Here is a 6000-nt window from a genome sequence, read left to right on the forward strand (position 1 = left end):
CCTCTAGTAGCTTTTGTAATGACACACGAGAGGGAAACATTGCATCACAGTCTCCCAGGCTATTCCAATTGCTCCAGAGCATTTCCCTGCTGCTTCCCCGTCTCCATTTTCAGCAAAAGTGTCATTCTTGTGCTGTTTCTGGAAGTGGACAGAATTTTGATCGTCTGCTTCCAATGACTATAAATCAAGGAGCCTTCATGCTCCATTAGCTTGAGAAGATGCTGTTATTAATGATTTTTATTCAAGGAAGTTCACCGTAAGTGTCTAAGTGAAGACACCTCTGATGTAAGGCTTTGTTTCATTTCTGAAAACAGCTGAGTAAGCAGTCTTCACTCTTGCTGTTTAACGTATTTTGAGGCTACCACTTCTAAGAAATTTCAATTATTTTCATTAGCTTAGCAGTAACATCAGCTTCCTCTGGAAGCAGAAACAATACTGTCATTCTAACGCAATGCTCATGAAAGTCATTTAGCTTAAACAAATACTGGGACCTATGAAGATGTAGCATTGCTCTTACTCCTCTATTCTTTATCCAGTTTCAGAAGTCTGAAAAGGCTGGTTCCAATCTAAAATGCAAAAAGTGAAAATTTAAGTATTAGACCATATTACTAATGGACATGAAACAATGTAAGAAACAGATATAGCCTGGCAGACCTGATTTGCTCCACAAGTTAATACTCCGTTATTTCCTATGTGATCCTAACCAGCAGTCTTTCATTTCAATAGAAGCAGGACCAACTCTGCAAAGAAAAGGCGAGTCAGAGGACTGATTTGAGATTTTTGCCTGTTAGTTACTTGCCTAGGTGCACAACAAATACAATGCATGAATACCACATAATACGAAATTTAAAGATAAGAGATCTGACTCATCACTCCATTGCACCAGTTTTGTGCCCACGGGGCTCCATGTTCTTCCATGGTGACTCAGACCCAAGACTTCCCTCTCTCCAGGAAAAACATGACAAGTCATGCAATACATGTCAGACTTACCCATCAACTATAATCCCCATTTGCACTGCAAAACTAATTGGAATGTAACATTCCATGCCACTTAGTTTGCTGTTAGGCCTAGAGATAGGAATATATATAATTTATGTAAAGAACAGCAGTTTAAAATACAGTCAATGGAATTAACCCTGTTATACCTGTCAACACACTTAAGAAAGGTGCCCCTTACCAAATGTCAGTAGTCTCAATATGTGCCCGCTAAGATTAACAGCACAGAATTAAGGAGAAGGAGATTAGTCAGGGGAACAAAAAGTTTCTCTGGAACAGTTCTCATTCCAAGATTGCTGCCTCCACTTTCCTAACCCAAAGCTGCTGAAACAGAAGAAACTTTCTGGACAACTGTAAGATAGGCATTGATTGTTTCTTCCAAAAGGACACGCTGTGTTTATGACAGCTATTTTTGGCTTTTGGCTATACAAATTTAAAATACCATGAGGTCAATTTACTTCTCACAGCTTCATGTCAGTATATATTCATTGATTTCAGTGCAATTATATGTGATTATTTGCCTGGCATGGAAGTTAGACAGATCAGTGCGGACCCTGAAAGGCAATTCTGAATGGCCTTACCCTGGGCAAAACAGGCAGGAGAAGACAATCTATTTTACAGTCTCTGACAGCATACAACTGTAGAAATCAAGGAAATCATTAATAAAGGACTAAACCTTCAAAGGCCAAATGAACCAAACCAATTCATCCTTCACCTCGCTCTCAACCTTAAATGGATTGCTACCCAGCAGTTTGCCATAATGTTCCCTGTGCTTTTTTCCTGTTTCTTAGTTGCAGGATCAGGGAACTACCCTAGCACGCAGAGTTCACAGCCACAGGTTGGTTTCCAGGATTGGGTCCTAAGGCGCTTCCCCATCAACTGTTTAGCCTGCACAGTTTAGCCATCCTGGGCAGTATCAATCAGTACACAATCAGTAACACACTGAAAACTGCTCATGGAAATGAGGACACACCATTGGGCAGCCACATATACTGAGCATTACATGCACAAACTATCCACTTGCTTCCAATGTAACTTTGTATAAGTAACTTTGTATTTACTACCACCACTGCAAGACTACAGCACTTCATTCCAACTACAGTTATAACCCATTGAGAGATCAAACCAGGAGCTAGTATTTTATGTGTAACTTTCTATAAGAGAGAAGATTTATTCTTAGGCATTCAGTTCCTTGAACTTTAATTTTGCCTTGTGAAAAAAAAATAAACATAAAATGACAAAAACATCTACATACAGACTTTGAATAAATATAAAACCTTGACTGGTAACTGCAACAGGAGGGTGAAACCCAAAAATGTGTCAGTAGGATCATTCTCTTTTGAAGTGCAATATAAAGATATGAACTTAAAATAGACATGGCACTGGCTTTTATCTCATGCCCATTTACCCTTTGAAAATCAGAAACCAGGATGACTTAAAAATCTAGCACTCAGTGCTCTCTGGTTGCCATCATTTTATTAGTCCAGTAGTGTGCATATTTGCAGTTATTAGAGACAACCTGGTATCCAGGTAAAAGCTACAAAAAGAGCTCCATAGCTAATAATAGTGTTAAACCACAGATTCCAAGCCTTTACCCCCATTATTATATTACTTCCACATCCAAAAAACAAGGGGAGGAGCGGAGGTACAGCTTTCAGAACTGAACAGTAAGTTACAAAACTTTGAACACAACACAATATATTGAACACCTAAGAGCACCAAATTTGTGATGCCGCTTACTTGGTGAATTTCTGCTTGTAATACCTCCTGGATCACCAGTAGCTATCCAGGGATTACCAGACAGCACTGTGTTTCCACCAATGTCTGAAGTACTACCTAAAGAATCACCTATGCTGGGAATTGGATCCAGTGAGTAAATACCAGATTCAGTGGTGGCCAGAAGTATTTCATTTTAGGTGGTAGCTGGTCTTTAGCATGGGAGTACAGTAGAAGCCAGTTTGGCTGCAATGACCGAGATTTTCACCGCCCAACACCAAAGTTTGCCAGCGAACCGCAGCAAGCACAGGTAAAAGGCAGTCGCGCTGCGTTGCGGGGCGCAGTCTCTTCGTCACTTTTAGCTCAGCCGGCTAGAAGGGGCGACAGCAGCCGAGCGGGGACAGCCCACCGGGGCCCCGGGTGGTCCCCAGGGACCCCAAACCTGCTGCACGGCGCGGGGTGGGCGCCGGGGAGGCAGCCCGGCAGTGCCGCATGCTTGTGCACACTCACACCCGGGAGCACCCGAGGACAGGCGGGAGTGCCGTGCGATCCCGCTGGGGGCGGCTCCGGGGGCGCGGAGAGGCGGAGGGGCAGCCCCGCTCCCCCACCACTCCGAGGCCGCCCACCATCCCCGGACAGGAGCGCTGAAGAGGCACCCCCGGCGCCCCCGCCCCGCTCAGGTACACGGCAACAGGCGGCCGTGCCCCCGCCGGCACCTCGCACCCGCTGCCCCGGCCGGCATCGCTACCTCGGGAAGGCTCCGTGTGCTGCCGCTGCCGCTGCCGCCGCCGCCGCCTGCTCCCGCCGCTGCCGCCGCCGGGGCGGATCAGCTGATATTTACCTGTGAGGTAATGCACGCTCCGTAAGGTCACCGTGCACCCGCCGGCGGCACACGGTGCCACGCAGGAGGAGGGACGCGCCGGGAGGAGCGGGAGTCGCTCCTGCTCCGCCGCCGCCGCGCACGGCGCCGGAGCGGGGCGGCCGCGCCGCGCAGAGGCAGAGGCGGCCGCTGCCGCTGCAGCTCCTGGCACATGCTGCAGGTGTCAGCGCAGGAGCTGCCCCGCCGCCCGCCCGCCCGCCCGCCCCGTCGCGCTGCGCAGCCGCGTCCGCCGCACCGCGCCGGCGCCACCGCACCGCGCCGGCGCCTTTCGCACGCTGAAGCCGCCGCGAAGCCGCTGCCCGGCCCCGGCGCGCCCCTCGGGGGCCGCTCCCCCGCCAGCATCGGGGAGAGGGGGCTGTGGGAGGGATGACGTAGTGGGGCGTGGGGCACGGGCGCGGCCGGGCGGAGGGCCGGGAGCCCCCTCCGAGCCCCCCGAGGGCGCGGCCCCGCCATGGGGTTACGGGCGCGACCCCCCCATCCCTGCGGAGCGGCGGGCGGGCAGCGGGAGCGGCAGGGGGAGCGGGGAGAAAGGGATGATGTCATCCTTTTTTCCCAGGGTGGGCGGGGCTTGTCCTCGGGAGGAGGTGGGCGCGACGCCGCCGCTCCCCCGGGAGCGGGGAGGGGAGTGGAGGGAGGGAAGCGCCGTGAGAGCCTTGCATAGTGCTTGGGCAATCCCGGGCCGGGCGGGCCGGGAGCTGTGCTCGCTGCAGTGGTCATCACATCGTGCCGCAGCAGCGGGGCGAGGGTCAACAACCGCGAGAAGGCACCCCAACCCCGGGCGGGAGTCCCTGGAGCCCCCCTCTCCGTCCCAATCCCGAGCGGGGGTCCCCGGAACCCTCCTTATCCGTCCCAACCCTGGGCGGGGGTCCCCGGAGCCCTCCTTATCCGTCCCAACCCCGCCGGCCATCCCTGGAGCCCCTCGTGTCGGTCCCTGCCATCCCGGCCGGCACTCCAGCCGCAGGGCGCAGAGCGGAGCGCAATTTTGGCACCGCCGCAGGCAGCGCAGTGACGTGCTGGGAAAAGAGCACTTTATCGGAGCCGCGGTGGCAGCGCTACCTCGGGTTTTGGGTCCTGCAGGTGCCGATGCCGGTGCACACGCTCGGCTCCCGCACAGCTCACTGCTGAGAGCAGAAGTTGGCTTGTGGGTGGGTGTGTACGAGCCATCCGAGCACATCGGGTAGCCCTCGGCTGTCGGGAGTGATGAACAACAAAGGCTTCTGATCATCCTGCGGCTCTCAAAATCAGCACATAGAGGTTAGGTGAAGGAATCGGATTGTCTCCAGTGCTCAGGTTCTGTGACCCACTTTTTTCCCCCTCTAACTGGTCACATAAGCCACAGGGATTAACCATGTAGGCTTAACACACAGGTACCTGAGAAGAAAACTCAGCAGCTTTCAGAGTACCAGCCTCATCCACGATTTCCTGAAAATAAGATACAGCTATCTGCACTGGAAATGTAATGCACAGCTTTTAAAACAACAAAATTTGGTAGTTGGGTGGGGTTTTTTACTTTTCAGTTTTTACATGTTTTTCCTATCCACTTACAAAACCAATTAACAACATATATATATCACTCTTTAGCTACGCTACTTAAATTTGAGCTCAGATAATGCTTGAGGGTCTAGGTCTTCCTAATCACATGGTATCAAGAGGGTTGAAGGCTTTGGGGATGCTACTACCTCAGTCCTGTGTTGGGACTGATAGTTTGACTAATTTGAAAGGAACATGAAGAGACCACAGCTCTGTCTGGAAAAAAAGCAGCAGAAAAATGAAAAGGAGGAAGGTTTGATCATGCTGGAAGCTCAAGTGTGCCTGGTTTGATAGCTAGGGCATTACACTACTCTACTGCATGCAAATACTAAGAATCTAGTAATCCTCCTTTTAAAAGCCTGAGGAGCTGAGCACAGGAAATGGTGGATTCTCACACTGAGGACACTTTGCAGCTACTGTCCTCCTCACACTGCTGAAGCAGTGGGAAGGAGAACTGACAAAAGAATGAAAATGTGATTCAAGCACAGTAGATACCAGAGAGTTTGTACCCTCTAACTTGGTAAGGCACACCAGGAATATAGGAAGGATGATGTGCATAAGAGGTGACACAACACTGAAGTAAGGTATGAGGTCATGGAGGACATGAAGGTTGAAATCAGGTGTGATGGGTGATAGAAAGCCAGCAAGTAACCCTGTGTGTCTGCAGACTGTATCAATTACGGAATTTGATTATTATTACCACGATATAGCAAAAACCACACAAAGTAAAGGCAGTGCCTCAGACGATGAAATGAGTGAGCCTGTGCAAGGGATTTTTTCACTGTAATGATGCGGTAAGGGAAGATTTGTGTTTCAGCAGGGACATGTAAGTGGCAGTAACCTCACTGAAGAGTGGCACATAAAGCAGATCAGACCAC

The 6000-nt window shown here is 50.6% G+C and overlaps 1 protein-coding gene across 4 annotated transcripts in view; it reads right to left on the bottom strand.

Moving 5' to 3' along the window:
* The window catches only part of DTNA (dystrobrevin alpha), a 234632-nt gene extending 229947 nt beyond the window's left edge, over positions 1-4685 (bottom strand). The window contains exon 1 of one of the 4 annotated variants that reach the window (XM_071554578.1): positions 4649-4685. The gene's annotated coding sequence lies outside the window, so the exon portion shown is untranslated. Of the gene's footprint in view, positions 1-3460; positions 3493-3553; positions 3770-4648 lie in introns of those variants that run through there. The other 3 variants (XM_071554583.1, XM_071554577.1, XM_071554576.1) reach the window with 3 other exon arrangements.
* Positions 4686-6000: the final 1315 nt, after the last annotated feature.

Source organism: Pithys albifrons, chromosome 4, assembly GCF_047495875.1.
Source record: "Pithys albifrons albifrons isolate INPA30051 chromosome 4, PitAlb_v1, whole genome shotgun sequence".
Taxonomy (NCBI): Eukaryota; Metazoa; Chordata; class Aves; order Passeriformes; family Thamnophilidae; genus Pithys; species Pithys albifrons.